The following is a 7,337-nucleotide window of genomic DNA, read 5'->3' as shown; positions in this document are numbered from 1 at the left end:
AAACCTGCAAGATGCACGCTGCTCCCAGCCATTTGAGGGAGCGTTCACAGCACTGAGCTCCATCCCGATTATGCAGGTGCAATGGGCAATTATGTCAATTAGCTGTTTGGGGATTGCAGTATATGTATACATAGAAGAAGACAGACTTACAGCTTATTTACATATTCACTGTGTCTTGTTTTAGAGCTGATTTGGGAGAAAATAAAGGGCTACATATTTAGATATTCACTGCATTTAAGAACAAAATGAATATAGCAGCAACATTTGCACTGTTTTTCCTTTCTGGAAGGAGAGAAGAGAGGTTTTATCTGTATATTATACATTTTTAAAAGACTCTAAGCGTAATCCAGGATATTAGGCACTATTCAGCTTTGCACAGGTATCTGGCAAAATGGTTTAAACATTTATTAAATATAGAATGATAAAATACCTTGAAGATCACATCCAATCAACACAGTTTCTGCTGTGCAAAATCATGTCTCATTAATCTGTTAGAATACTTTGAACCTACCAATATATAAATGGATAAAAGAGAATATCTTGACATATTTTTAGACTTTCAAAAGGCTTTTAATGAGGTCTTCCCACAGGATTTCTTAGGAAACAAGATAAAAATGGGGGTAAGAGATACAGTAGCATTATGAATCAATAAGATGGACTAAGAGGAAGGAAACAAAAGTGGTAGATAGTCTTTTATTAATCAATGTAAAGGGTCACTAGCAGTGTGCTACATGGTTACGCACTCAATCTAATGGCATTAATATATTAATTACTGACCTGGAAAAAGAAACAGTTGTATAAATCAGTTAAATTTGGAAAAGATTAAAGAAATTCTGAGAAATTTGGCGAAGGCAGAAGAATGAATGGCATGATAGCTACGGATGTTTCATATTAATAAATGTGAATGCTCTGAAAAACAGAAGTCAGTGTATAACTAGTGGATTTGGGAAGCTGGCCACTGCTGAGACCTTGAACAACACACATCCAAAGCCGCATAGCAAACAAGTTGTCGGGGGTTGAGAGGAATGAGAACAAGAAGACAGTAGAAAATATTAAAATAACTGTCTATGAATACCTGGCACAGCCTCCCCGCTGGACATGCTGTGCAGTGCCAGTCGGAGGCTCTCGGAGAGGTCCCACAGAGCTGAGCTGAGCTTCACCTGTTCCTCCTGCCAAACCCCCCAAGCACAAAGGGACACTACAGGGAGTTCAAAGATGTAAATTTCAAAATATAGCATTTTCACATGATGTGGGGTGCTGCTCCTTTCCATAGCTGACCAGGCAAGGCCTGAGCTAAATATTGATGGCCAAGATAAAGCTGTTGCAAGGAGAGCCCCTGTTACTCCCTTTATATCTGACAGAGGCAGAAATCGGTTTTACATTATCTAAAGGTGGATTTCTTTGGGTAAGGGGATGCTGTTAGTTTGATGCTTGTATTGTTTCCTACAGCTTTAACTACACAAAACCACACGCTAACTGTATGAACACCAGCACAGACAATTTATCTATAAGTGCTGGGATTTATAAAGTCTAGTGCTGCAGGTTTCAGTTTTGGGGTAGTTTCTCTTACTGCTGTTCTGGAAATCCATTCCAATTAGGTACCAGCACTTGGGCTCCCGAACAGTGAGGTGCAGCACACAGAGGTGACACTGAGCAGTCCCTGCAGGTGCAGTCTTATAAGCATGGCTTACCTCCACAGGCAGTTTATAATAATCATACTTCTTATGAAGCTCTAGTTTCAGTTCCTTCAAATTAAATCTCAGCAGTATGGGAGAAAAAAAAAAAAAAAAAAAAAAAAAAAGGAAAATCAATGTGCTCTCAGTGCAAACCACAGGCAAACCACAGGCTTGCAGTGTTTGTTTGCAGAGTTGCCCGCACTCCTTCCTGCTGTCCTGCTCTGGCTGCCCACAGTGCCCAGTCTGGGCACCAGCTCCTGCCACGGTGCAGGGCCAGGGACTGTGGGGTGCAGGCAGAGGCCATGGCTCAGCCACCTGTCACAGAAACCCACGGAACGAAAAGCAAGGTGGAGGTGAGCATATGCCTGGGATTTGCTCCTCTCGTAATCCACCATGGTGCAGAAGGGGGCACCAGCCCTGCTGTCCATCGCTGTTCCCATGCAGTAGCTGCCAGTGGCATGAACAAACCTGTCATGTCATGGGAGAAGTCAGCCTTTTGCACATCCTGCAGCCGTGGCTCTCCAAAAGCACACGTGTGACCACAGCACCCACAGAGCACAGGGACAGTCTGCCCTGTACCAAACCTGGCTTCCTCGCTGCAAACGCCTGCTGCACTTGGAGAGCTCAGGCAACTTAATTGTCTTGTTAAATATAAATGGGCTGGTGATTTCTTAAAACTGGAAGAGTGTGGAAAGCCATTGTGAGGAGGATAATACCAGTGGTATTTAAAAATTAAAATCTGCTGTAGCCAATCATAGCAGCAGCAGCATTTGTCCTTTGCAGTCTAGGTCTGATAGTCACTCATGAATGCTATAAACACAGTGGCTATGCTGGAAGCTAAGCAATAAAGTGACTGGTGCATTTCTTTTTACTTTATACACCACTGTATTGATTTTGTAGTTTATTTTTTCTTGGAGGAGAAACTAAGGTATTGCGATTTCATTTAGGTTCTGCATTATAATTTCCCCGATGATTTTGTCAAATGTTCCTGGAGGAGAACACCTTCTCACTGTGAGCAGGATTCAAAGACACAGAGCCGACTAATCCATACCTAATTGGATGAAATCGTTATGCACTTTCCCTCCTTTTGGAGGTTTTTTTCAGAGTTCCTGGTTCCTTAGGGATCCTAAAAGCCACTGAAGAGGTTATTATAGTATGTCCTCAGGGATGTTTAATACCCTAGCCCTGTTCAGACATGCAAATAATCTAATTCAAAAGCTTCCTAATTAGCAAGCCAGCTACAGTTCTGGATAAGGGGAGAGAGAGAGAGAGAGAGATCTAAAAGGACTGTGCTTTTTTCCTTTTATAGGCTGCTATTGTGCAAAAAGCAGCATAATGGATAAAAAGTAATTGTTCTGATTTTAATTGCGATCCACTATTTATAGTTTTGTTCTGTCATCTGAATAATGAGGGGATTTTGTTCATACAGCTTGCACTAAACATGCTGCAACTTAGTTTACACCGAGTGCAGCATGTGCCTGGCATTTCCTCCTGGAAGCAAAATCTTGTATAGCAGAGATGGTCCAAGTAAAAGATGTTGAGCTGGTTAATGAATTAGCCATTTAATTAACATAATTAGGGATAATTATTTTCTTTTAATCTATTGCCAATTTTAGGACAATTAAACTAAACAATGGTGAAGCAGATCGCAGAGGGTCCTGTGCAATCATAGCAAATGCTCTTGCCCTAAATAAGACATTATTAAATATTAGAGATGTGAAGAGTGAAGGTGGACAAAGGAGAGGGCGGGTTTGTGGCTCACATCTGTGGCCCCGCTTCAGGGACAGGGCAGGTGGTGACCTCAGCTTCCGTCAAGGAGAACCCTCCTTGCTGCAGAGGGCTTCTCCTCCAGGCACACATCGCAGAGCAACCGTCCGGTCTGCACCGAGCACAGACCTGTGCCACCACATGTGAACTGCTAGGAGGCAGACCTTAAAGCATCTCCTCCTACTTCTGTTGTCATAAGCTCCACATCTGGGCTGGAGCTATAAGAAGCACTGCACTGCACTGAATTGGGTTGCCAAGTCCAAAGATTAAATTGGTAAAGGCCTTGTCAGGCAGCTGGAATAAAGCACTGCCTCTTGGAGGGTCCCTCCTGCACTGTGCGGGGCCAGGACCCTCGATCCCCCTGCCTCTGGCTGCTGCTGCACTGAATGCAGCTGCTGGCAGCAAGAGTAAGAGAGGCTTCAGGTGCAACATATGCTTGGGGAGTGGCTGGGGGGGAGTCTTTTGTGAGGAGATGGAGAGGAGAGGTTGGCCCCATTTCTTACATTGCTCAGTGCCACCACCCAGGTCTCCAGCTGGGCTCCCTGGGTCTTCTTTAGGCCAGGAGCTCTCCTGAGAAAGGCTGGTGAAGGGAAAATATGGGACTTGGATAATTCTTTCTGCCAAACAGAAGTATCTGTTATGAGTTAACGAGTATTTCTTTGGTATTGGGTCTTTATTTGCAATAGCAAAAGATAAAAAAGAAGTGCCTGAAGTTCAGTGACTTTTGTCTTCCTCTAATGCTTTGTTAAGAGCATCCTAAGTGGCCAAAAAAGAGAAAAGTTAAAATGTTTTAAACTTTGAACCTACTCCCAATAGACCTGCAGTGCAAGAACTTCTTAAAACCTTCCTCAGACTGTGGAAGTTAGGGCGTGTTATCCCTGGAAGGTCACCATGTGCCAACCCCAGCAGGAGACACTGTGGCGGGGGGAGCAGAGGAGAGGCCCAGCTCCAGCACCTTACAGCCACCTTCATCAGTTATCTACTTGCACGTCTCACAGCCTGTCCCTGGACACTGCCCTCCCCTCACTTCATGACCAGACCCCACATTGCTGTCCCACCCCTCCAACAGCTTTCCACCAGCACCTCCCAATGTGCAGCTCTGGGAGGGTGGGCAGCCCTGGCATCTCCCTTTCTGCCTCCTTCTCTGGCTTTCACCCCATGCACCCCAGGCTCCACCTGCTCGTTTGTAGACTGCAATGCTGAGAGGCAGCATTTTTTGGCCAAATACTGGGTTTTGCCAAGCCTGTCCCTCCAAGTGATGTGCACTCTGCTGCACGTGGCACTGCTAGTCAGTTCATTATCCTATTAGATTCCCACACAGCACCTGCTCAATTGGAGCCTCGTGTGCTGGCAATTAATATGTTATGCCCTGATTAATTAGCAGGGTTAATTATGATTGCTGTTGCTTAAACCTATGTAGAGAGAGATGGCATCATGTTGCTGTGACTCGCAGTGCTGAGGATGCACCCCTGGGAATTGGGACCAGCACGTGTTAGCAGCCGTCTGTCCCTGTGGGACACGTTTGCTTGTTCCTGCAGTGTTGCAAGCCTGGGAGTCGTGTCCCCGCTTGTTCTGATTATTGTTTCCTTAAAGGGTGGCACCTCTCTGCTACTGGATGATGAAAATGAACCTAACCAGTTGGTGCCACAGGCACTGAAGGGAATGAGGTCTCCTGCATTTTTGCCTATGTTTTATCCAGTGGAACATGAAGTGCATTATTTACAAGGTAAGAATGCAATCACCAAACTGGCACCAATCCCAACCCTGCAAATGCTTCCCAACCTTGACAGATGCTCTGGGGCTTTCACAGTGCTGAAAGGCTTCTGGGCAGCTTCACAGGTGCAGGTGCTGGTGTCCACAGTGGCAAGCCACAGCCAGGTGCTGCCGCAGCTTGGGAACAGGGAGATCTGGATGCAAGCAGCAAAGCCAAGGGGGTCAGGCAGGCACCGCAGGAGGAACTTCTCAGCTTGGCAGCCAGAAAAGCTGGACAAGAACAGCACAGGTAAGATCAACCCCCCATCTACCCCCCTTCCTCCTCCCCCCTTCCCCCCTCCCCGCACAGAGCTGAGCATCACCAGTTGCCTGTTAAGCTTTTGATTTGTCTGCGTGTGAAATAGTGAGACTTGGGGCCTTTTTGGCAGTTGTGAGTGAGAGATGACCACCCTTCTCATTGACTTATCCTTTTGAAGCTATCATCACTCATTTCTCTTGGGAAGAGAATGTGAGGCACTGGTAAATAATATAGGATTGTGTATTTCTTTATCTCCCATAGTGTGTTGTCTCCTACATGCTGTTCTGTTCTAACAACATCCATCAAGACAAATGCATACCTGAGCACAGCCTCCCTCAAACCTCAGAAATCTTTTTCTGAGGTCACAAACTACAAAAAAAGACAAAGAAGAAACAAGAAGGAAATTGTGCAAACAATTAAGCATTTTTTTTTAAAGAGACATAGAGGATTCCCCTTGTCTGCACAAGGCAAGCACCAAAATAAGAATGCCACATCTCAAACACAAGGCAATCTATTATTCTCAGAGCAGTAACATGATACATTATCAGCCACCTTATCCTAGCAAAATGTATCATTACCTGCACTTTCTGCACTTTCCAGATCAATCCACTTTAAAAATGTAGTAATATAGAAGGGTATTAGGTACTAGAAAACTCATTATGAAAATGGCGCACTCAAATTCTTTAAAGGTGATATTTCATAAAATATACTATGCCTAGCTCTTGGCTCAATCATTCTTTTTAATAGCTCCATAGCAGCCAGAAAATAAAGTATTCATGAAGATTGAAGAAGATGATCCCATGAACTTCAATTTAATTGGTGCAAATTAAAACGATCCATCTTTTCACGCTGCCCGTCTATCTCCAATCATCAGTGCACCGCACGTCCAGCACCCTGATTACAATTATCTTTTAATAGGAAAACTTGTCACTTTTTGTGTGATTTACATAAGCTTGCACAAACTTACTGGTATCATTTAGGGTTGGAATGTATGATTTTTTTTTCATTTGAGTCCCTTGATATAGTTGGGGGGGGCACAGAGGTGAGGTGAGCTCTTGGCAGGGGGCTCATTTACTGCACTTAAAGCCTGGACTTGTACAAGAAGAATGCCAGAGTGCAGCCTTCAATACATCTTCATTCACCAGACCTCCCCCCAAAGAAGTGCTAATGCAGCCAGATTTCATGGTGTCTTTGCAATGACCATTGCAATTACAATACAAAAACCTAGATGACATTTTGACTTTTAATTAGGAGGGAAATGATGCTGGTCCCTGCTGATGGCTCTCTCTCTCCCTCCAACTGCTCCTAGCACTCCCATCCTGAGAAGGTACCCTGCAGGGTTTAATAAGCCATCAAATCATAGTGGTGTGGGACGTATTCTCAAGAGTTCAAATAGAATTACCATAAATGTATGTTTACTGTTCCTGGTCTAGTGTCTGGGATCTGGCTGAGGACCCTCCAGCCAGGAGCAGCAAAAAGGACCCACCGTATTAATTATCATTACTATTATTATTACTATTTTCTTTGTGATGGCCACACTCCAACAGCGAGGACACTGCAGAATGATTCATAGCCTGAAGCCGTTTATGTATATGTTTCAATTTTCTTTCCTTATCTTTGAAAGGCAACCGTCCTTATCACAGATGGCTTCAATGCCTTAAGATGTCGTGAGATTTAGCTCTGTCTTCTGAGGGCAGATTTTTCTATGCATTGAAATAATTAGTATTGTTTAGCTGTTGTCCGTGTATTCTGTGATAATATTAGCCCTAAAAAAGAGGTAGGCAACCCGAAGAACAACAAATGCAACTGGTTCATTCTCCATGATCTTACTGAACCTTTTGCACTTCTACTGAAGCCCATGAAGAACAGTTTTAAAAAAGCAT

The 7,337-nt window shown here is 44.1% G+C and overlaps 2 long non-coding RNA genes across 2 annotated transcripts in view; one reads left to right on the top strand and one right to left on the bottom strand.

Moving 5' to 3' along the window:
• LOC137842795 (uncharacterized) overlaps positions 1-5,361 on the bottom strand; it is an 8,774-nt gene extending 3,413 nt beyond the window's left edge. The window contains exons 1-2 of the long non-coding RNA XR_011089220.1: positions 5,226-5,361; positions 1,076-1,198 (exon numbers count right to left, since the gene is read on the bottom strand). This is a non-coding gene — a long non-coding RNA (uncharacterized lncRNA). The remainder of the gene's footprint in view (positions 1-1,075; positions 1,199-5,225) is intronic.
• On the top strand, positions 4,670-6,753 carry LOC137842796 (uncharacterized). The gene is made up of 3 exons (XR_011089221.1): positions 4,670-5,169; positions 5,275-5,445; positions 5,716-6,753. It is a non-coding gene; the product is annotated as an uncharacterized lncRNA (long non-coding RNA).
• The last annotated feature ends 584 nt before the right edge of the window (positions 6,754-7,337 follow it).

Source organism: Anas acuta, chromosome 20 (assembly GCF_963932015.1).
Source record: "Anas acuta chromosome 20, bAnaAcu1.1, whole genome shotgun sequence".
NCBI lineage: Eukaryota > Metazoa > Chordata > Aves > Anseriformes > Anatidae > Anas > Anas acuta.
This window is presented reverse-complemented; position numbering and strand designations above follow the sequence as displayed.